At 30.9% G+C, this 25,783-nt stretch overlaps 2 protein-coding genes across 2 annotated transcripts in view; both read right to left on the reverse strand.

Annotated features, from left to right (window-relative positions):
* The window catches only part of Alg7 (Alg7 dolichyl-phosphate N-acetylglucosaminephosphotransferase), a 570,179-nt gene that overhangs the window by 329,564 nt on the left and 214,832 nt on the right, over window positions 1-25,783 (reverse strand). The gene's annotated exons all lie outside the window — the stretch shown is intronic.
* LOC145331062 (uncharacterized) overlaps window positions 1-25,783 on the reverse strand; it is a 557,608-nt gene that overhangs the window by 316,986 nt on the left and 214,839 nt on the right. The gene's annotated exons all lie outside the window — the stretch shown is intronic.

Raw genomic sequence — 25,783 nt, forward strand, 5'->3', positions numbered from 1 at the left:
TGGGTGGATTTACAATAGAAAATAGATTTTTCTTAAGTGAGGTGAAATATTTCAAACTTTCCACAGTCATATTATTGATTTAATCATATCATTCTATTTTTTTTACGAGTATTATAAACAAATTATGCACAGACGTAATAAATCAATATTCATTATTTCAAGTGACATTATGCTTCAAAAATATATCATTTTGATTTATTTTGCATACAAATTGTCAGTATGTATAAATATTTTATGTTAATTTTGCACAAAAAATTTGCAATATCCCCTAAAAACAAGAAACTCCTCTTTTTATATATTATTGTTTTTTTAGAATTATAAAAGTTTTAAATTATGGTATGCAATATCAGGATATTATTAGGGATACGCCCCTAGAGACCTCTAGGGTCACTTGAGGTGGTGGGGGGGTTGAATTTTAAACGCCATTTTTTATTTCAGTTTCAAAAAGAAACAATTCTTCAAAAAGATTTTCTATAGCTAAGAGAAACTGCGCTGTAAAGGAGAATTCTATCGGTTCAGTGGTTAGCAAGATCCTTTTCATAATGTAACAAATCATTTTTTTAAATTACTATTTTTGACATAGTTGTCCTTGGTTGTAAAAATCAAAGAGATGAGACAGTTTAAATCTAATTTATTTCTTGTTGGTATCCACGTCTTATCTATTTGATTATTTTGCCCGCCAAAACTACTCGGTCAAGCAAATGATTAAATTTGTTACAGAGGAGTTTATTTGATTGGTAAATCAGTGCACCCACATTTCAGCAAACTATAGCATTACAGCGTAGCTACTCAACACTTCTTGGTGGTTTGGTCCGTAGGTTCGCATCTTTGTAGAAAGAAAAACAGCAAACTTTGGTCATAACTCAAGGCTAGACTACTGCACATAAACATGGCAAAAAAAGACTCATTATAAATTACAAAAGGGCTTTAAAATAAAAATTGAGTATAAATAAACAGTTTCTTATATTTGACTCACTTTACTTATGTTATTTACATTTGTTATTACTGTTTTTTTATTTATTTTTTTTAGTTTTTGCTACATGAATCTCTTTATCATTGTGTATTTTGAGAAAAAAAGTAATAGGAAAAAGGAAAACTTTTTAAAACCTAAAAGAATATAAACATACATAACATGATTGAACTGTTTTTTATAATAAATATTTCCATCAAATTTATTTGCTTTGATAATACCATGCCTGTCATTGTTTGTCTCATTTTCTTTTGTGTGTCGTGTTGAACAAATTATCTCTTGTTCATTATGTTGTAGTACACATGAAACCTAATTAATATTAGGAAAGGGTGTGTCTAGAATTGCGCGCCATTTATCAAATACTTTCCATTGAAAAAGCCTAATTTTTTGCGCGAAGACATTTTTCTTTTGTCAACTTTTAATTGACAAAAAACAAGGAAGATTAAAAAAATAACCAAGGCTTTACAAACTGTTATCAATCACCATTATTTCCAAAGGTAGCATAGCAATAACAACAAATTTGTAGATGACAAAAGCAGTATATCCTTATACTAAAGTAACAGGATGTTTGTGTGTCTGTGTGTTTGTTTGTACCAAAGGATCTCGCTAACCGCTGAACCTATCGGGTTCTCCTTAACAGGATAGCTTCTCATAGGTCCTGGGAAGGTTTATAACTATTTTCTTGGAGGGTGGGACACCCCTAACCCCCCAAAAAAAATGAAATACTCCCCCAAAAAAATTTCTAAAATTTTTTTTATCTGAAGCTTAAGATTACCTGAACTGAACCTTTTTTTAGGGAAACTTCACTTAGGTCACGGGTTTGTTTCGGGCTGACTTATTGTTTGTTTTAATCCTTAGGTGTGATTAAGGCTGTCCTTACCTATTTGAATACAGATGCTAGGGGCAAAACCGGTAGTAATATTTATAATCATAAATAGTCTCTTCGGCTTTAGGCCGACAAAGAAACCTTCCAACCTAATGCGTGTGACTTGTAAGGTAGCTTTGCTCTTAACAAAATTGCAACAAGTTGAAATATTTGTTAAATATTTTGATCTAAATTCAATAAAAATTAACTGGAAGATGTGCATAGATTAAATAATTAAAATATTAAAGTTCAATTTTTTAAAAGGACTAAATAATTATTTTGTAGAGACTTCGTGTTTTCTTTGCTTTAGAAAACTTGAAACCTACCCCCGGCCCGGAAAACGCAATTTTTAGTCAGCAATTTGAAATTATGAAATTTGGAGAGAAAAAAAGTCCCACAACCATATTTTGAGAGCTAAAATAAAAAAAAAATAAAGCTGTGGCATGGATTTAAAATAAGTTTTTAGTTAAGTTTTGGACTTTTGCCGTACATTAAGAGGTTTATAAAAAGACAAGCCAAGCGGGTGATTGCGGCTGCCGAGCCCTACACAAAACCAATGCCATTTATAATCTGTTTTGTGACCAGATAAGTTGCAAATATTATCTGGTCCATTTGCTCCAGAATCAAATCAACATGCAGGCAGATAAACTCAGGGACAAAGTTGATGAAGAAAGTCCCTCAAATAGATCTGACGTCATAAAAATGAGGGATGAGAAGAGGAGTAATGTAAAAGAAAATCCCTAAAAAAGTGATGATAATCCCTTATTTGTATGACGTCACATTAAGCGACTTTCTTCGTCTTCTTCAAAAGGCTACCAAAGTAAGAAAATCACTTTATGAAATAAGGAAGATAAGATTATCTTAAATAGTCCTCTCCCTAAATCCTTTAAAAAATTGAACATAATTAATCAGAGGTAATGTTGACCTTTCATATATTTTTTTGCATTTTGTTACTTGTTCAGATATCAAAGCTTGTTCCATCTAAAAACATGTTAGAACAAGTAATAGATTAAATTTTTAAAATCAGGTATTTAATTGTAAATAATCCATGCCCCTTTTTTCCCTTAATATTTGACAGCTACAAAAGAAAAGATAGATTGATCGCCAGTTTAGTTCAAAAATATGAAACAATTAATTAAACCACCTTTTAACACTCACTCCAGAAGCTTTTTCTATGATAATGTTTAATAAATTTATAAATTTTTCTCTATGAATGTAAATTAATTTTCACTCTTTTAGAAATTTAAATTCATTAAACAAAATTTTTTTGTTTAATTCATGATGGTATACTTAAACATAAAAGTGCATTGTGAAGTTTAAAATGATAATTGAATGTGGGTTATTTATTTTGTCAATGTCTTTAACAAAATGTTTTTAAAATAAAGAATCAGACAAACAAATCCGCATATGAAAGCATTCCGCACCATTTAATCGCTCAGCTGCCATACAAACAGCTAACTATGTTCAACAGATTCAACCGCCTTAAAACTTTTACAGCAAGTGAAGGATTTGTACTACCATTCATCTGACTGTAGAAAAGTTAAAATTAATTCGATTTTTAAAAACTTGAATAAAGTACTTAGCACCAAACTAGATTTCTTTTTTTTGCACGTTGACAAGATAAACACTGAGAATTTCAATTTGCGAACAAAAATGCAATTTTTAAAGGAATAGAGGTGTCAGTTTTTTATTGAGTTGATTGCACATTAGTTTTATAAATTTGCTATTCAATTTGAAGGCAGTTATCTCGTTCGTTGTCAAAAAAATTTCTGAGAAATTGTGAAAAAAATAACTGAGCGATTTTCATCACACATTTAAGCGGAACTAACTTTCAAGATCATTCTAATATTGTATGACATAGTTTAAAACGTTTTACTTAGCGCATTTTCAAAAAAGTTTGGCACCCCTGTGTTGATTATTTTCATTAAAAAGTGATTTTTATTACATCAGCAAATTTAACATTTAAATGACATAATTAGATTTATAGATTTGATATTTCAAGTTTTTTTTGTTGTTGTTAAAAAGTCATCCATAGTATTTTAGTCCATCTGTGAGCAATTTAAACAAGTTCAAGTAAGGTTCTGTAGTATTAAGCTTTCAGTATTAAAATATGAAGTGTTATTATTACACAACAAAAAAAGTAGAGTAGATGTTCATAGGTAAAAAAATTAAATCCATAAAATTTCAACTGTTTATATGTCCACCGCATAAGCATTACAGATAGACAGACGTCCCAAATGAGTTATAGAGTAGATTTTGAATTGGGGAGAAGCTTTTAGAGAAAGATAATGTATAAAATGTGTACTTAAATGTACCCAGGAATTGTCCATATAGAAATAAGAAACCCTTTATCAAATATTAATATTTCATTACAAACATTTCTCTTCTTCTTGTGCCTATCTTTCCTTACTAGACAGGGATTACAACATCCACAGAAAGCGGAGCTCAATATTCAATCAGAGAGATAAAGTTAAAGAGTTGCTATGCTCAAGATTACATCTATTTTCTCCATAATAAAATATGGATGTAATTGTACATAGCATATAAAAAGTTGTCTATATAGTTGTCAAATTCCTTAATACTTATAAGTGGTTTAATTGAAAGCAATAGGACTCTTCAAATACACCTAAAATTTTCATTATATCCGACTTTTTTCGACGTGTTAAAGGACAAAAACAACCTAAATCTAGAAATGATTCGCCACTAAAAAGGTTTATCAGCCGAAATGCTTTTAGAAAATTATATTATGTTTATTAGATTAAAAGATTTGAACATAGACAAATAATCAATTTTCTAAAACAAGTGTATTTTTTAATAATATACGTATTTGCGTCTTTTGTTTTACTGTCATATAATATTGACTAGTAACTTCGCCCCTAGCATATCGAGGCTCTATATTCGAAGGGATATGGAAGGGCAGAAAAATTTACTAAAACCATACCCAGACTAATTTATAAAAATAAAATGGCCTAAAACCATCTCAGGATCTATAAGAATCGTTACTGTAAAGGAGAGCCCCATCGGTTCAGCGGTTAGCGAGATCCTTCACTACAGACATGAAAAAGCTTACTAGGATAACGTTAACTTATTGTTGCTGCGCTACCTATTAACAAAGTTGCTCTTGTTCGATTTACAAACAAATCAAATAAACACCCGTTGTCAAGTTTGCTAAAATTGAAATATGTGCAAAAAGTTTTTGCTTGTTCGCTGATTTTGTGTAGATTAGAAAATTATCAATTTCCTGTTGAGTTGGGAAAATGTTGCGGATGCTGGCTAGGATTTAGATTTATTTTTGAGCATCATCTTTTTGTGTACAGCATTTTTTCATGTTTTCATAAGAAAATATGTTTTAAGTAATCTTCTTCTTTTTACATGTTGGGAAACTAACGATATCTTTTTTATTCAATACAATATTTTTTTGCAATATAACAAATGGAAAAAATGCACTATAATAGGATGTTTTCCGTTAAGTTTGTCAATTTTATAATAATGCCATTTTTTATAATCGACATAAAAATTATTAGCTTTAATGTTTAAAAAATCCCACTAGAATTCTGACATGATACGGTTACTTTAAAATTCACCTTTTATTATTTAAAATTAAAACAAATTTAGATAACTACTGCTTTATTTTGTTAGTCCTATAACGTATGTAAGATGCTGTAATGAAAAAGAGGAAAATATAAAGGGAATATTATGCAAGTATCGAATCTACTCCATAACTACTCTTTTCGCCATCAGACAATGTCCCTTGCAAATTACTTGAACGTTGACTGATAAATTTCTTATTAAAAAAAGAAAACGAAGTAGTGGGTTTCGTCATATTTTCACAGTAGCTTGTCTCCTATTTCAAAACTACTGTGAAAATGCGACAAAACCCGCTACTTCGTTTTCGTTACATGATCCAAAATTTCTATTATTAAATGAATCATGAACGAAAATTCCATATTCCGTGATTCATTTACGATAACATCCTAGTAAAGGTAGATATTAACTATTATTGTCAAATTTCTTTTGATATATGTTTTTATGTATAACATTGCCAAAATGTTTACTATTGATGTGCTTATTATGGAGATAATTGTTCTTGTATATTAAAAGAACCCTATCTAGCACCATAGTTTGGGGGCTATAAATCTAAGAGCCACTCTCTCTTCTACCCTATAAAGGTTTAAAAATATCCCCTTGGGGGCTGAAACCTGGCACACAGATATATATAATACAACCACACATATGTACATTAGATGGGTAAATAAGCAAGGCTCGGCAGCCATAGTAAGCCCGAGTGATATCACCTTTTTAAAAGTAAAGCTTTTCTATAATTAGGGTTGTTCCGTCCGTACGTCCGTGACGGATATCTTTTTTCGTTAATTTAGGCACGTTAGAATTTTCCTATCGATTTCAAATTTTGCATGGTGATCCCTGTAGTAGTCAGGTACAATTTGGAAAGCGTAGCAACTCTATAATTGTTACCAGAATGTCCGTACGTCCATTTTCAACATGTTGTTTTTTTCACTTTTTTAACAACAAATTTTTATATGATCTAATTATCCGATTGATCTGATTTTTGGTATACTTATTCCTGGGACAATAAAGTACAATAATATAAGCGAAGCAACTCTATAATCAAGTCCTAATAATGTAAGTATGTCCTGAAACAAAAACCTGCATCAAGCATTTTTTAACAAATTTACTTACAATTTTGCTTCATCTCTTACACATTTATATTCTAATTATTCAGTTCTGACACTCTACAAGTGTTAATGCCCTTTTGTCCTACCGTTTCAGAGCTTTGCTTTTATGGATGTTGTCATCCTTGTCTAATATATAGTTAAGAAGAATCCTTAGAATAGTAGTTGGATGTAGTATTTCTGTCATGTATGATCTTGTAAATGGCTAGACCGATTATTTAACAATTAACATAAATATAGAGAAAGGGTCAAACTTTAAAAAAAAATAATATAAAGTTTCTCTGAGAATAAGACCTAGATCGATTCAGAATTAAGTGAAATCTTAGGGGATTGAAAGATTTTTCACTTCAGGTATACTAAGGAAATTCTATTTACCTTATTGTCTATACACTTACATATATATATGGAAGATATTAGACCTATTTGGAAACTTTTATGTAATGTGTTTTTGTGTAAAAGACATCATGTAAACATTGTTTATGAAGAAATAGAAGTTTTACAAGTTTTCTCGAATGTCTCCTATCTTAGTTGTACATAAATTGTACTTTAACAAGGACAACAATGTCTAAATGTAGCAAAGCTGTGCCTTTCTCCAAAGGTAGCGCTGCAGATAAGCTTAGTTACTCTACAAAGTACAATCCTTTATTAGTGAACCTCAGACGTCGATAAAAGTTCATATTGACATAACATTACATATTTATTTTTGATTGGGAGGGAGGGGGAATATGATTGTAAATCTATTATTATGACCACATTATCTAATTAGTTTAATTAAATTGTATAAATTAGAAGTGTCCATTATTTTCACTAGTGTTTTAATCTACAGAATGAGTAGTTTTCCATTTTTTTCCATTATCTTACCCTTAACATTCCTTTTGTGAAGCCTAACTCCAAGGCATTCCCATGAATTTCTAAAGAAAAAACAGATATCACATAAATACAAAGAGTGGCTACGCTCCTAGTAATTAAATAAAACAAAGCAAATGTTTATATAAGATGTTAACTGTATTAAATAAATTTTTACATTTTAAGATGGTGTTATATTTCATTCTTGAAAGTGTAGCTATTCTTGATCAGTGTTTTCTGTTTGTCTGGTTTATGTAATTTTAATATTTCAAGAACTGCTTTAATTATTTTTTTTGTTTATATTTTCTATTTCTTAAAGTAAAAGTACTTTTGTTAAAATTTGCATTTTCGAGATGGGGGATTTCTATTACAGAAATGTAAATTACTCAACTGTTATAAGAGATAGACAGCTGAAAATTATTGAGAAGATTCCCCTGGCCAATTTTTACCTACTCTATTAAATGTGACTTTGTTCGTTTTCTGGCTGTTTTGTATTTCTGAGCTTCACCACGTATGGATGTTGCAACCCTTGTTTTATTTTATTAAAGGAGAAATAGAATATCAAATTACTATATTAACAGGTGAATTAAAATCAATTATGTACCATTACAAATATAATTACAATCTATTTGCAGCAATATTAATTTCATTACTATCTACATATATTTGCAATTAGAATATTATTTCACCCAATTAAGTTTATGTTTAAAAAAGGGTTACCCTATCGAATTAAAACCTTGCAATCATAAACTACATTTTATCTTTGAAATTTAGCACCTCTGAATTTAACATAATTTTATCCTTCTAATAAGATTTTTATAATAGACAATTTTACAAACATTCTGGAAGGGAGGGGACATTGGACTGCAAAATATTGGTACCCATTTTTTCCCTCATACATTCGCTTAAAATCTTAGGGAACTTTTATCATAACTTGATTGGGTTGTCCAAACTTTTCAACAGATAATTTTCAATGTTTATTATCATAGGGGATGTCCATTAATTTATTATCCATTGCCTTATCCCTTAAGATCCCTGACAAACAGATGAGAGTAAACAAGAGTAAAACTATGATTGAAAATTATGACGTGTTGACAAAATCTATCCATGCGAAATTGACAGATATTTTACAGTTAGTATAAATATATACAATTAATCATAATATTTCTCTTTATTTTATTTTTAAGAATTTAAAACATTTTTATCAAAATTGTTTTTTTATTTTAATCCTAAAGCGCTAAAGACGATTTCAACCTTAGTAGCTCAGCAATAACAAGCTTTTCATTTTTCAACTATTATATTTTAAATCTATTTGGATTTGTTTAATTCGACAAACATTGTCTAAATATAGTTTATATTTTATTTTCTTCATCCCTAGATTCTAGGCCCACAGCCGCTAGTATCCTATAAAAGATGTGAGCAATATTTTTTTGAAACTAAATGAAGGAATTTTTAAAATTACATCCTTGACCCTCAAAAAAAACTTCGAGATATTGAATTTTATGTTTTATATGCCTATAAAAATTATTTCTAAAATATTTTTAAACATTTATAAAATATGGAGGTCTCTAGTTGACCATGAAAAGGAATGTGAATTTTTTAATAAAATTAACTTGCGCAATTATTGAGGGGAGAAAATTGGATTAAACGATTGCGTTTGATGAAATGTAAGGGAAAAGAATTTAATATTTTCAGAGGTGGTATTATCTGAAAATAATTAGTGATCTAACTAAATACTTTTTTCCATCTAATAATTTAGCGTTGCTACTTTACAATTATGATATATAGATTAATTTAATCTTTTTTGAATTTTTCATCACGTTAGCAAAGCAACAAAATAATCTGCAATTAAAATCAAAATTATATGACTGTATATCTTTCTGTCCGTCTGTCTGTCTGACTAAAGCCTAAGATGTCAGTAACCAACCCAAAATTGATGAAGGGGAGGAGGTAAACCCCATCATCTTTTGAGGCGCAACCATTTGTAAAAAACAGGAAACTGTAATACAATGATAAGAAATCTTATTTACAGCATCAAAAAAAATAATAATTCTTTTATATAAATGCTGTACAACCATAGTAATTAATTGTCCTTGTTATTTTCTTTGGAACTGACAACATTTTCTCTGTGATTATCTTAGAACTTCTGCTTACATCATGACACAATAATGATGGGGTACTTTACATTTAATAATGCAATAAGTGTCCATTTTAAGAACTAAAAAAGGTAAAAGTAGAATGACAGATAAAGAATACAATCTTTATTTTAAATTTCTAAATTCAAATTATATTTTTACACGAATACAGTTTTCTATAAAAGTTAGTTTCCCTCTCTTCCATGTCTGATTTTCTTAATTTACCTTGTTTAAAGCAATTTTTTTCAAATCGATCAAATTTAGTACTTAAGTAATCACAAATTATAATTTGTGTTTTAAAATGATTTCGTTTGGTACATGTAATGTTAATGAACATATGGGAACATAAACATTCTGTTGCTTTAGTATAAAAGTTGTATTGTATATGATTCAAAATTTAAATGATGAATTGAAAACTAATGTAACAATCAATTTAAAACAAATTTTCCTCTTAATTTTTGTTCATTGCAAAAGAGTTAAAAATTGTTAATGAGAAATACTAAAATTAAGATTTGAAAGAAAAACTATAAAACAATTTAAATTTAATGTCCTTTGAAAGGGCGTCCAAGCTTTTTCCTAATTTTACAATTAATTTTTTTAGGGAGGGGTATTCACCCCTTTACCACCACCCCCTCTCCAATTGGACGTCCACCTTGTTCTTTAGTCTGTATTTCTGTAGAGCCCTTTTCAAGAATAAGAAAGAGAGAAAAAAGGATTGCGAATTGACATACTTTGTATTTTAAAAATTTTTATTTGATCGGCCTATCTATTCAAATATTTTATGGAAAAAAATGTAATATTAGTGACGTCTATTGTCTAGACATTGCAGATCCTCTAGCTCTTCCTTCCATATTTTCACTTCCATGGATAAAGGGATTGAGTTAGAACGGTTTCATCTTCGTGATTAAAAAGATAGCAATAATTTAGATGGTAAATAAAAAAGGGGGATGATCCGAAAACAAGTCCTTTAGATTATAAAAAGCCTAATTACTATATAACAGAAATATTTACTGTGCTAAAATTGTAAAACTTCTTAAAGAATACTCATTGACAGTAGGGCCAGACAAAATTATGTAGGAGCTGCGCTTCTAAAGCAAGCCCAAGCAATGGAGTTTTTCGACACAACCCAATCCGTCCCGATTTTGTATCACTTTGAAAAGTGCGATTCCAGTTACGTCGTATACGTTTCGGGAAAGAAAAAGGGAAGGGGGGAAGAAAATCTCTTCAAAAGAGATGGGAGAAAAGGGAAGAGATTTCCTTCCCCCCTTCCCTTTTTATATGACGTCACAGGAATCGCACTTTTCAAAAGTGATACAAAATCGGGACAGATTGGGTTGTGTCGAGGTTTTCCAGTAAGTAATGGTAAATTCTAAGTCTTCTAATTTGTTCACAGCAAATAGCAATTAACTACGAACTGACTTTTCACTTTTCGAAAAAATTAAACATTATATAAAGTAAATTTCAAGAAAACGAACATACAAAAATGCTCTTCAACGAAAATATTTTTAGGCAGTTTTAATTATTCCTTTTTCCAAGTCCTGCTGCGATCATGAAACAAAATACTTTTTGCGTAATAATCTATTAAGGACTTTACATCAATTTGTCAAGTTTTTACCCTATATTAAATTTTATTCAAAATATGAACAAAATGTTTAAGTTTATCACTTGTTAAATTGAATGCTTAAAAAGTTTTTCTTTTCAGTTTCATTTTAGTTTCTTCAATTTTTTTTTGGAAGATTTTCGAAATTCGTCAACAATATTTTTTTAAAAATTATGTATGACACAATCATAAAACCTATATTATTTTACAATTAAAAACAAAGATGACAAAATCCATAAAAGCGAAGCTCTGATACGGTAGGACAAAAGGGCATTAACACTTGTATAGTGTCAGAACTGAATAATCAAAATATAAATGTATAAGAGTTGAAACAAAATTGTAAGTAAATTTATTGAAAACTGATTGACGCAGGATTGTGTTTAAGGACATACTTACATTTGTAGGACTTGATTATAGAGTTACTTCGCTTAAAATATTGTACTTTGTTGTCCCAGGATTGACGAATGGACGGACGTACTAACCGACCCTAATTATAGAAAAGCTTCGCTTTTAGATATGAGCTGGCATGCGTTGATCTTTTTTTATTACAGCCAGACATATATTAGCAAATGAAATGAAATAGTAATGACCTTTACCGAGACACAATTTAACGCTTTGACATAATCAAAAACTGATAACTCATTCCTATCAAAGGCAAATGGAGGTATAATATACTTGGATATTATGTCAGTGGAAAAATATCGTAAATTTAGGTTGCTATTTCACCTGTCAACTATTGGTCAGGTTCAGAAGGAGAGGAAAGAATGGGGTAAATGGGGAATGGTAGGAGATTGTTATTTTTCCCGATACAAGTTTCACTTCATGAACATGAAAATCTGGTGTAAGATCCAAGCAATAATAAATCCATTCAAGGGCAAGACCTCTGTTAGTTGTTCAGTTTAATATCAGTTCTAATGACATCATCTGATTTTATGTAGCAAATCTACTCTATAATATCCATGTGTTTTCTATCTAAAATATTGTTAGATTGTTCTTGCTCTTCTAAGCTAATGGAAGTACTAGTTCTTGTTTAAATGTTTAAGTTTTTAAGATTGTCATAGCATATCAGTGGCGTTCACGGGGTTTTGTCAGTAGGATTTCAACCATGTTATGCTTAAAAAGGCTTTAAATCTGAATCTCAAGGGAACTGTTCAGACCCCCTTCACACACCTTCCGCACGCTATGAAGCACATATTAACTTATTGAATGTAATTTGTTAAAGTATTGTTTTATTTTTTCTAACCGAACAATAAACCAACTATTAATTTGATAAAGCTAGACAAGTCTACTTTGGAAAATGTTGTTCAAGCATAAAGTTATAAAGTTTCAAATTTTGAGAGAATTTTAGATTTAGGTCAAGCAATAATATTATTAAACAAGGATGTTACAACTAACAGTTGCGAGTTGTTGGAATAAATATATTTGGCCCGTGCTTTTTATGAATTTTCATTCCATTGCAAAAAAACGCGATATTGGGTTTGTTTAAATATCTATTTAATTATGTTTTTTCAAGAATTTCATGCGTGTGAAAATTTTTCAAACTATCGCTCGATCATTCAATACCTTGGGATTTAAATATCCATTTATGCTAAATTTTGTTTGCTTAAATAACTCATTTAATTTTTTAAGTAAAGACGGGGAGGGGGGTTGGTATTCTTAAAAGGTAATTATTTTGAAATCTCCACGAATTTAGCATAAAACCAAAACATTGCAAGAGGCAAGCCTTCAGATAAAAAGAGCCTAACTCTTGAATCCCCCTTCCCGTAGGATTGGTAAAAATTTAAATTGCCTTCTTAAATCTTTAAATTTATGGCGTGACTTATTTCACTCAAAATAGTAAGTCAAATATGTACAAGTTTATCAGAGGTCAAAGACATTTGAGCAAAATAATTGTCTCAATTATAATCAAGTTTATATTAATTTAACAAGGGGAATAATTGGAAATTTATGACAAGCTTTACATACTTTATATTTGTACTATACAGTGTGACCCACAAAAAAACCGCTTGTATGAGGATAAAATGCTGTATAGTTTCTTTTCTTTTAACATTTCTTTTTGTTTTGATTTTTTTAGACAATTTGCAGCAAAAACTGTCAATATGCAAACAAAGCTAATTACTGTCACAGTTAAAAGTAAAAAAAAATAGTCAAAGTCGGCATCAAAAGTTAAAATGTAAAAAAAGCAGCTGAGCCGCCGAATTACATTATTTTTAATAACTCGCAGTCAATTTTTTTAACAATATGCAGGTGCAGCCGAAATCATCAAAAATGAAAGACTGCTAAACTTGGATTAAAGTAATTTAAAACATTTTTTGGGTCATGTTGTAAATTCTATGAGGACGTTTTGGTGATGGAATTTAATTGATCCAATTGTATTTTAATACCCAACAATGTCTTCTAAACAAAGCTCAATAAAATCTAATCATGTTGAAATGCTTTTGTAGTGCAGATCTTTTTACATCTCTTGAATTCCTTGTGAAATCTGACTCTCTATTTGTAATGTAAATAGATGCCCAAAAATAAAACAAGGAAGAATAAAAACATTCATTATAAGCGAAGCTCAGAAATTTTTTAAAAAAATATTAACTTACGACAAACAATTTACTGACTAAGAAACTAATAGAGTAAATATGAGAAAAGTACGTTTCACCAATATAATGAGCAACCCCCTTTAACCTTTTTTATAAAAAAGTAGTAAGGTTTTTCTTGTCATAAGTTTAAGATCTCTCAAATTGATATTGCAAATTTTTGGCAAATTTATAAATGTTTAAGTTTTGTTTTAAGCTATTTCCTAGGCCTGGCTCCACCGCCATCCACTAGCAACTAGTACTTGGTACTAGCAAAAAGGCTTTGAATTATCTAGTTTTGACTATCCTATCATGAAAGTTTTTGAAATTGATAAAAAAAATATTCATAAACATATGCTTTAATATACTCACAGAGCACACATACATATAAATATTCAACGAAAAACTTTGTTTGCAAAATTAGATTTTCGCCAAACTTTTTCATATTAACTTAATCCTACTTTAGAAAATTGTGTTTTCAACAACATTTTCGACAATGCTTTTTTTAGTTCTTTATAGATGTTTTTCTACATGAAAACTATTTTTGGAATTTAAAAGTAACAGTAAATCCTCGAATGTGATGAAACACGTAGCGCATCCGCTTGTTGTCGATAAGGTGTTAGGTTCAGAGCTTATCAACGTATCATGACCAAATATGTTAAAAAATTTGACACCCCTCTTGATAGAAAATCGAGGGTGTTGTATTTTTTATGTTAGGGGGTGTACAGAAGTGTTTGGTTTGGACACCTATGAGGGATGTCCATCTCTCTTATTTTTCTTGGGGGTTAGATACAACTCACTTTTGTACTCTTCTGCTTTAAATCATATCATTTATAACAAAAACAACATTATGAGATATCCGATACTTAGAAATCTCAAGTATTTTTCAATTAAATACTTTAGACTAAAGTTGTGTTGTTCTATACCTTCAAGAGGCCTGCTCATTTTATCTGGAAAGTTTTATCTATATTTTGTTTACCAGCAAATCAGTTGATTTAATTGTACATTTTTATATCCGCGAGAAATACCTATTCCAAAATTTGGACATTTGTTAATAAACCAACAATATGCCGTTTTCATGCTCTTCTACATAGTACATAAACATTTCTAGCTATGTCAAACTTTTATTTAAAAAATCCCTTATTGTATTGTACATAAATGAAATTAATGAACAGGCCTAATGAGCACATACACACACACACACTTGGTAAATAGTTGGAGCAAGACAACAATGACTCTGTTTAACTTGATGTTAAAAGGCGGTCTCGTGCATTTTTTGCAGCAATGCTATTCTAAAATTACAAATGTCTGTATGGACTGTTTTGTTTAGACTTTAGATCATTATCCCCCATGAGTAGATGGCTGAATTTGTGATTTCTGATACTTTATAAAGTTTATAATGCTGAATTATTTCGTCAGTCTGTCAGTTTTGCGAGGGATATAATCTTAATTTTTTATGTTAATTCACTTATTCCTAATGTGCTTCTACTCTGTGACAAATTTTGTCCTTCTGTCTGTTTTGTTGTAGTCATTTGATTATGTGCTTAGCTACTAATGGATGTTTTCATCCTTGTTTATAACAATAGACAATCATACATCAAAATAAAGATCAAACATCAAGATAAATTTACTCCCGTCATTCCTCACCTTTTCATTTTTATTCTCCATTTCTTTTTTTTCTTTCTCCTTGCTTTTCTTTTATAATTTTATTCTAAAAGTCAAGCAATTCGACAATTATGGTAGGAACGTCCAAATGCCCGTCTCTAGACGATGATTGAATATTTTTAGCTTTTAAATTGTTCCTTATTATAACACTTATTAGGAAAATTTTCAAGATTGTTATTGCTGCGCTACTTATAATCATAACTATTCTTGTTTCTATCAGTCTTTCTCTCACTCTCTTTTATATTTCATCTGAACTTTTAACCTTTGAGTCTATCTATTTAACCTTTTGATTGAATTTTAAGAAGGTTCCAATGACAATAACTTGTTAGCATACTAAATTAATGTCAAAAATTCCTTTGTTTTAAATCTGATTAACAAATCCTGACTAACAATTATCAGTGTCTCAGCAATAACTCACTATGTAATAATTCTATTTTGCTTTTTCGAGTTTATGCACAGACAGAACCATAACCTTGTGATTTGCATTTTACAAATTTTTTAGCCACTCTAATCAATTCCTAAAAATGTAAGTATGTCCTTAAACAGTATTCTTTACTTTTTATATAAAAAAATACCATGAAATGATTTCAAGTATCATGAAACTAATATAAAAATTGGCAAATCATATCTATGTATAAAAATTTAAAATCTCATAATTCTACTTAAATGTTAAAGTACCGACAAAAACAAAATACATCAATCTCAAAATCCGAGCTCGGCAGCCGCAGCTGCTGATATTTTTGTTAATTACCAATAAATAAGCAGTTTTTTTCGCATCTTTAGCTGAGTCACTCTTTATGTTTTTTTTATATCCGTAGTCAATTATGAGTTACATTAACAGACGGCTAACCAACCTTACTTAAATTTGTATAACAAGAGGTTTTTCAAAATTCAAGGCGGCATGAAATCAATTCACATTAAAAAATGTGCAAATCATTTTTTCATAAAAAAAATGTAAATGGATTTGAAAATTTAATGGTTTGTTAAGACTAGGCGGACAGAGAGAGAAAGGACAATGGGTTGTTTATAACACAAGTGCCCAAAGTTTTATAATAAAGTTTTCTAATTGATTGGCCTAATAACTTCAGGGACTTCAGATTTTGATTTGTTGGTTTATTAATTGTCAAACGTTTCAACCACTAATTTTAATCTACAGAAAGGGTAGTTTTGTGTGTCATCATCGGGGATGTACATAAACTAACTACGTTCTGTAACATTGTCATCATCAGGCGCATCTCTCTTTTTGACTGTTGAGTCCAGAGAATACGGACACCTTGTTCCTCCATGAATTTCTTTTTTTGGCAAGTGCTTCAGCTTCTCCCCATGTTAATTCCAAATCAAAGAGGTCCTTTTCAGTGCTCCGCCTCCAGGACATTTTTGGTTGTCCCCGTTTACGTTTACCAGTGGTGGGGTTCCATTTTAAGCACTTTTTTGGAAACCTATTTTGTTCCATTCTGAGCACATGTCCTAGCCACCTTAGTCTTTTATATTTCACTTCTGCTTCAATACTATTGCACTTCGTCTTAGCATACAGCTCAATGTTTGATATTTTGTTTGGCCAGAATATTTTGCAAATTCTTCTTAGGCAGCTATTGTGAAATGCATTAAGTTGATTTGTTTCAGTTTTCACAGTTCTCCAGCATTCAGCTCCATAAAGAAGAACTGATTTCACATTACTGTTGTAAAGTCTGATTTTTGTTTTCAGAGCAAGTTTCTTTGAATTCCAAACGTTGTGTAGACTGTTGAAAGCAACCCTAGCCTTATCAATCCTGGTCTTAATATCAGCTTTTGAGCCATTTTCGCTGCTGATAACACTCCCCAGATAGGTGAATTTGTTGCTTTGTTTCAATTGTTCACCATTTATTGTTATATTTTGATCAGGGTTTGTAGGTATATTCATAATTTCGGTCTTCTTGACATTGACAAAGAGCCCGACTTGTCCTGCATATTTGACTAGTCTATCTGTTTTAGCTTGTAGATGTTTGATTGTTTCTGAAATCAGTGCCAGGTCATCAGCAAAGTCCAGATCCTCTAGGTGTCCTAGTATGCCCAGCTGGAGACCACGTTTTTTGTCCTCTGTGGTTTTCTTCATCACCCAGTCAATGACCAATATAAATAGAATAGGTGATAAAATGCATCCCTGTCTAACTCCAGTGCTTATTCTAAAGAAATCAGATGTCTTATTGTTTCCAACTGAAACACAGGCTTGGAAGTTGTCATAGAATTTAGTTATCATAATTATCATCTTTTCAGGTATACCATAACTTCTTAGTATTTTCCAAAGTGTTTGTCTGTGTATGGAGTCAAAGGCCTTAGAGAAATCAACAAAATTTACATGGAGTGGCTTGTTAAATTCAACACATTGTTCAATAACCGTCCTAAGGGTGAAAATTTGGTCAACACAGCCCTTTCCAGCACGGAATCCAGCTTGTTCTTCTCTTAGTTTATTGTCAATTTTCTCATCAATTCTGTTTAAAATAACTTTACATAGGACCTTGCTTGGGATAGAAAGCAGCATAATTCCTCTCCAGTTATCACAATTGTTCAAATCTCCCTTCTTAGGTAGTTTTATGATTATACCTTTAGACCAGTCCGTTGGTATCTTTTCTTGCCTCCAAATTTTATCAAAGAGATCAGTTAGAGTCCTAGCAGAAAGATCTATGTCTGCCTTAAGCATTTCGGCAGTTATCAAGTCAGGTCCTGGTGCTTTGTCATTCTTTAGACTATGTATAGCAGCTTTAACTTCTTGAATAGTTGGTGGTCGTGTGTCTATGTCTATTTCATGTCCTGGTTCTGGTTCAGCAGTAATTTCTGGTTCAGGTCTGTTCAACACTTCTTCAAAATGTGATTTCCACCTTTCAGCAACTTCTTTTTCTGTAGTGAGTAATTTACCATCTTTAGCCCTGATAGTTTCACCACTCTTTTTGCTATATTTGCCACTTAATTGCTTGGTTATGTTGTATACTGTTTTCATGTTACCAAAGTCAGCTGCTCTTTGGGCCTTTTCAGCCAGATTGTCAATGTAATCTCTCTTGTCTTTCCTTGTGCACTTTTTGACTTCTTTGTCTTTAGCAGTATATTCAGCTTTTAAATTGCTCATGTCAGCCAAATGTTGAGCATTATGGATTTTGTTTTTGAGCTTCTTTCTCTCTTCTATTTTGATCCATGTTTCTTCAGAGATCCAGTCCTTTTTCTCTGGTTTCTTGTGTCCTAGGATTTCCTTAGCAGTAGATTGAAAGTTTTCTTTAATTGAAGTCCATGTGATCTCAGTCTCGTCATTTAGGTCCTCTAAGACTTGAAATCTATTTCTAAGTTTTAAGACAAATTCATTCTTTATCACAGGGTCCTTTAATCTTGAAGAATCATATTGTCTACCAATCTCACTCTTTTTATCATGGCCAGTACGCTTCAGCTTTAATTTAATCTTACTGACAACTAGTTCATGGTCACTAAATATGTCGGCTCCTCTGTAACTCCTACAGTCTTGCATTGACTTGACCCATTTTCTATTGATCATAATGTGGTCAATCATGTTTCTTGTTTGTCCATCAGGCGTTGTCCAGGTATATTTGTGAATGTTTTTGTGTTGGAATAGTGTACCTCCTACAACCATATCATTATTTAAACAGAATTCAATTAAAAGTTCTCCATTTTCATTTCTTGTACCTATACCAAAGTGTCCCATTGCGTTCTCCACTCCAGTCCTGTCAGTTCCTACTTTCTGTAACATTGTAATCTAGCAAAAATAACTTAATTCGAAATTCAGTAAAAAATAGTTGAAAAAGAAATATTCTTTAGGAGAAGTTTGAACAAATTGTCCCCCCTTTTGATTAAGCCTTTTTTTCTCTTTCCATTTTTCGTTTTATCTAGGTATTTATCATAGTAATTACTAATTATACTAATTAGATTTCAATAATGAAATCAAGTGTAAACAATTGGAACAGAATTTGCAACATTTTGTATTTTTATTTTATGAGAATTTTTTTCACTACAATTTTTCAATATTGCAAAATCTTTCACATATGACAATATCCAAAATAACGCAGCCTAAATTAAAAATTTGAACAAGAAACACTGAGAAGAAATTAGCTTTTAATGTCAATACAACGTATTTTTTTTTATAAAATGTTGTACTAAAAAAGCTATAAAAACATCTTAAAAATTGTGAATTGACTTTATGTGGTAGTTTGTAGTTGCTTCGACACCTAAATTAAACCTTATTTTTACAATAATTCTTAGGTTTAAGATCAATATGACGGTTAGCTAAAAATTTAACATCAGTTTTGGGCAGACGGATCAACCTTAATGTTGAAAAACTTTGCTAAAAAAATATTAAGTTTCAAAATCATAATAATGGACAGAATTTTGGAAAGACATTAAACAGACACAAAATTTGTTAAAAATTTTCATCTGCAAAAATAAGTTTTATATTTGTAAACAAGGATGCTTTATTCCAAATATGGCAAATTCATTTTGAATTTGTATGAGCGATAAAGCAAAAAAAATGAAAGCACGGAGATAAATATTTGTACTGTTTTCTGATGATATTTTGAAAGAAGGTGTATCAACTTTTTTGCTTTTTATTTAACCCATTAGTGCCGAGCGCCACTTTTATGGGCCGATCGAGCTGTAAGTTTCAGGGAAGCTTTATAATGGTCAAAACGGAATTCGTATTTTTTTGTTTTGCTCTAGTGGCGTGCACAGGAAAGTTGCAAAAAAACCCGGTTCGGCTTGGCCATAAATACCAACCAGGCATTAACACCCGTTTTTGGTGCTTTCCCCCAGTTTTAAAACCCGGTTGACCTGTATAAACCCGGTTATTTTGACCAAAAATCGAAAAATGTAATTTTTGAACGCCAAAAGTGAGATGAACACTTTTTAGAACTTTGATACGATCCGTAATTGAAAACTACACAACCTCATGTAATCTATAGAGCTACAAGTATAATACGAAGCGATTTATTTCAAATTTAGTGTTTCGGCTATAGGTGCCGCCGTTTCGGGTAAAAAAACCCGTTGCTCGAAGTTTTAAAAGACACACACTACAAAAAAAGAACATATAAAATTTGGGTGTTACATATCAGAAAACGAGCATAAAACTATTTGGTGACACCTATAGAGATTACTAGGGTTATTAGGGTGGCTCAAACCCTTACTAATGACGTAAACTGTTATTTTTATTGGTTGAAAAGTTAAAACCGGGTAATAAAAACCGAAACCGAGCCGGGTTTTAAAATTTTCGGGTATTTATGGCCAAGCCGAACCGGGTCATAATAGGGCGTAAAAAAACGATAAAAAAATCATATAAAAAATTATAATTTGAATAAAACGAATTCACAAATAGATGTACTTGTCAATAAACATTAGATTTCACACAAAAAATCAGCGACTTTACTATAAAAACAAAAAAGTTAGAAGGGGTATTTGAATTTTCATGATTTTTAAATTTTGTTGAGCTATACCAGCAAACGGAAGTAAGCTAAACTGCCTGCTCCAGGGGGAAATGAAAGTCAGGGTAGTAGAGGGGGGATTCATTCTGAGAATGATGCAATTATGAAGCCGGAAACCGGTTTTTTTTCCATTTTTCGGAACCGGGTTTTAGTGCCCAGTTCGGCACTAATGGGTTAAGATAGCTAGCCGGTTCTTTTAGTAAGTAGTAGATGTAAAATTTTTCATAGAATGCAGATATGCAATCGGTTTTTTTGTAGACCTCTTATTTTTTAAGTAATTTAAGTTTTTAAAAAAAATAATTAAGTCGGTTTTAAGGTACTAAAACGCAACAAAATAAAAGAAGAAAATGGCCAGTATGAACAAAAATAGTAAGATCTTTAATTTGACACCTTACTTTTAAAATTCTGTTGAGTAATTATTGAAGAAATCAATTTTTTTAACCTCGGTTTAATCAAAACTTTAAAGTAAAATATAATCTCCTACAGGCATAAAAAATATGGGTTCATATATACCTTTAGAATCAGAAAAATATTACGAATCCATTGTAAGCAAAATTGAAAAAAGTAAAAAAATAAAAATAATAAAAATGGCCTAACCTATTATTTTTTACAGGTAACACTTAATTGTAACTATTAAACTAGCCAATCACAAGTCTCAAAAATTGACTAATCGGGAAGCTTAACCTCAAAACCTCAACCAATAGAATTGACAAAAAAAAGGATAATGTTCATAGAATATATACAATAGATACTACAATGAAAATAGTGATACTTACATAACATGTAAAGAACGAAAAATTATGAACAAATATGCTTCAATCTGTTTATAAACTTCAAAACAATGCAGTTAAAAATGGTATATTGTTTCTTGTGTTTAAAAAATATCTGTTACATTGTATGTATATTTATTTAGGTTTATTTCAAGTTTCAAGTTTTCAAGTTGTTCAACCCTTTAAAGCCGAAAATTATGATTCTTAAAATAAACTTATATTTTTTATTATAGTTTTATAAAACTTTTTCAATTTAGCTTACAATGGATTCATAATATTTTTCTGATTCTAAAGTTATATATGAACCCATATTTTTTATGCCTGTGGAAGATTATATTTTACTTCAAAGTTTTGATTAAACCGAGGTTAAAAAAATTGATTTTTTCAATAATTACTCAACATAATTTTAAAAGTAAGGTGTCAAATTAAAGATCTTACTATTTTTGTTCATACTGGCCATTTTCTTCTTTTATTTTGTTGCGTTTTAGTACCTTAAAACCGACTTAATTATTTTTTTTTAAAAACTTAAATTACTTAAAAAATAAGAGGTCTACAAAAAAACGATTGCATATCTGAATTCTATGAAAAATTTTACATCTACTACTTACTGAAAGAACCGGCTAGCTATCTTAAATAAAAGCAAAAAAGTTGATACATCTTCTTTTGTAATATTTTTTTTACTTCTAGTAGTGTAGCTAATCTATACATTAGGCTTTCATCCTCAATTAATTTACAAAGAAAAGCGATGCTAGTATTTGATAATGCTACACACGTAATTTTTGTTTTCGCTTCTAAAATTTCTCCCATCATTGGTAAATAAATTATTTATCTGTTAAGAAACTATAGTAAGTAGTATGAATTACTTAACCGCAATAAGCTCAAGTGTGATATTAAATTGTAATTAAATTGCTCGTATTGCATGTAGTGATGCGAGCAAGGGCGCGAATATGATTTTTTATAAGGGGAGGTGATTGGTAAAAGTAGATATGGTAGGGGGAAAATATCTTAACCCATCCGAGAATTTTTTCCAAATGGATAATCTAGATAATCTATATCGAGAGAAAGGCTTACACCGCTAGATCTGATTTTGATGTATCTTTGAACCAACTTTTACAACCAAAGTCAAACGATCTTTAGAAAGTTAACCTTTGATTGCACGAACATTGTCTGGAAGTTCTAACTGTAGGAACCATTTCTAACGTATTTGGTGTAACTCGTTGTTGGGCCGAGATTCGAACCTAACACCTTACCGACAACAAGCGGAAGCGCAACTAGTTACACCACATTTGCGGATTAAATTCATAGAGTGTAGGCGATTGACCACAGGTCTATACTCCATACCAATACCAACCCCCCATGTGCACGCTTATGGATGCTCGCCTTGGGAGATGTCGTGTACAAGAGCTTTAAACTATAATTTAGTATTTGGCAATATTCTTTTCAGGGTTCAGTAGCCGCAGATTTTTTGCCGCGGTTGCTTTAAAGCCATTATCCAAAGCTCCTAATTAAATGTTTTGTAGAATTTCTTTACCTTTTTGATTAAAATAAAAGTCTTAATTCTGAATTCAAGTCATTTGAAGAAATAGAAAAAAATTTGTTTCATATTTAAAATTAAACAAGCGAATATAATTGATACCAAAAGAGTAATTTTACTTAATTTACAATTTACTTAATAATCTACAAATTACCAATTCCTTCAAAGATTATGTTGGAGGCTGGGATTAGAAAGCAAATTTACCGCAGTTTTCATGCGGCTACCGAACTTGCAATATTCTTTCCGGCAATGCACTCACACATACGCACGGACATTTTAATTAGGTTAAGTCTTTATTTAATTTCTTTTGTATTAGCTGCAATAGAAGTTTTAAAACTTTTATTAGCTTTTGACATTTACAGCAATTCAAACTAAGTCTGTTCATTTTTTAATTGGGTTAAAATGTTAGTCCTTCCTTATTAAAAGTAACAGGATGTCTATCCGTCTCTGTGTCTGTTCGTACAGATAAGGTTCTTCTTAACTATGTAGATTCTCGTCCAGAAAAGGTGTATGACTATTTTGGGGGATAACACTAGCAACTTCCCAAGAAAACCGTCTTATAGAAAAAAAGCAACCACTCAATTTTATTTTTTAATTTTTCTTTTTCAAACTAATATTGGAAATAGGGTCTACTAATAACCGTGGAAAGATGTCCGTAATAAGATGCTTTACAAGATTTCTCAGCATAGCTTAAAACCAGTTCTAAATGAGTGGATGTTAATCGGTTTGAAAGCCATACGATGCGAGAAATAACTATTATGAGTTTTGTTGTTAAGATATTTCTACAAAAAATATTCTTAAACTTACCTCTCTAACTCCTTATTTCTTTCTGCTTGTAATTCATTATTAAATTCTCTTGTTATGTAGATGACTGTAGATAACTTGAAAATCTTAATAGTAAAGTAACAGGATGTGTGTTTGTCTGTCTGTTTGTTTGTATCGAACGATCTCGCTAAGCGCTGAACCGATCGGGTTCTACTTAACAGGGTAGCTTCTCATAGGTCCCTGAAAGGTTTATAACTATTTTGGGGGAGGGTAACACCACCCCCCCCCAGGAAAAATCACAAAAAAAATCTATTTTTTTTTTACTTTTCTCGATTTTACGAAGAGAATTCAACCCAGCATATACATCAATGCAACATAGACATATTTGAAATATAAAATAGTTATTTCTCGCATCGTATCATAAACGGCTTTCCGCGGATATAGAAAGTACAATTATAAGATTAAAACTAGTTTTTTTAGCCCCGAGGTGCCGGAGGCACCGGCTAAAAAAACTGGTTTTAATCTTATGATTGTACATTTCTATATTCGTAGAAAGCTGGATATAATACGATGCTAGACATAGTTTTTTCGTATGGATAAGAACCGGTTCCTATCCACCGGATTCGAATGAATACGAGAAAAATATTTATAGTGTCACTAGAGGCCTCTAGGGGCGTAGCCGCTAGCTCTAAATAAAGTAATTTGAATAACTTCCAATTATCCAATGGTTAATTTTATGATAGTATGCTGGACAAGGAACTGTAAAATGTTTTGAAAATATAACTTAATTTCAAATGTATTATCTATTTAATATTTTTCTGTTTTTACATCTTTTTATCTCTTTCTGCTGTTTTCATTTATCTTAATATATAAAGTAGTAAAGGTTTTTGTCTGAGTCTTGATAATTCGATAGCTATTGAACAGATTGAGTGCTCCATTTAAGGGAACCTTGACATAGGTCCTGGGATGGTTTTATACTATTTTTTAAAATTTACAAAGTTCCTGGTTTCATGCTATTTTTACCCTACCCTAACCCTTCGATTATATTTGAGAGCCCCAAGATGCCAAGAGCACAGTCACTAGTCTTTAATAAAATTTCAACACTGATATCACATAATTTAAATAAGTTTGTTCACTGATTGCTATTCCCTTTCCCTGATAAATCAAAGTTGTCACAGATCTGTCTTTCTTTTTTCACTTTGAACTCTTACACGAAGAAAGCTGTAAGATAAGTATTATTACATTTTTGGTGAGGAGTCAAAATCTGTTTAAAAGATTCTTATATCCTCTATTTAAGAAAAAGATTGCTGTATAAATAAAAAAAAACAAATGAAATAACATATTTTGATTATTACAAATTTTTATTCTCAATTCACCCTGATCTAGCCGACACATTTTTCTTCGTCTTGAAGCACAGCGTGGTTTTTAATGTTTCTGCTTCTTTTAACAAAGCATTGCCCTGCACTTTATTTGTTTACAAATATTGCTACACGCTTCAATGAGGAATCTCGTAAAAATTGAACGTTTCCACCAATCAAATTTACAACTTTCAATATATTTTTTGTAAATCTTTTATACAATTGGAGTTTTTTTTTGGATAAATACTATCTGTGATACAAAGTAGAACGATGTCTGTCTGACCGTCTGTCTGTCTGTCCCCCTGTCCGTCTGAATCTTAAGATATCAGTAACCACTGACCCGATTGGGATCTACTTTTCAGGGAATATACCCACTGGTCCTGTGATGGGTTCAAGCTATTTTCTTAGGGGTGGGACACCCCAATCCCCCAAAAAATGAAAAATACCCCCTCCCCCTCCAAAAAAAATTACTTTGAAAACTAAAATCTAAAAAGGGGGATCGACTAACCTGCCCCCCCCCCCAAAAAAAAAAAAAAATTCCCCTCAAAATTTTTTTTCCTTTTTCCT

Source organism: Acartia tonsa, chromosome 1, assembly GCF_053477335.1.
Source record: "Acartia tonsa isolate MP-2025a chromosome 1, ASM5347733v1, whole genome shotgun sequence".
In the NCBI taxonomy this organism is placed as follows: Eukaryota; Metazoa; Arthropoda; class Copepoda; order Calanoida; family Acartiidae; genus Acartia; species Acartia tonsa.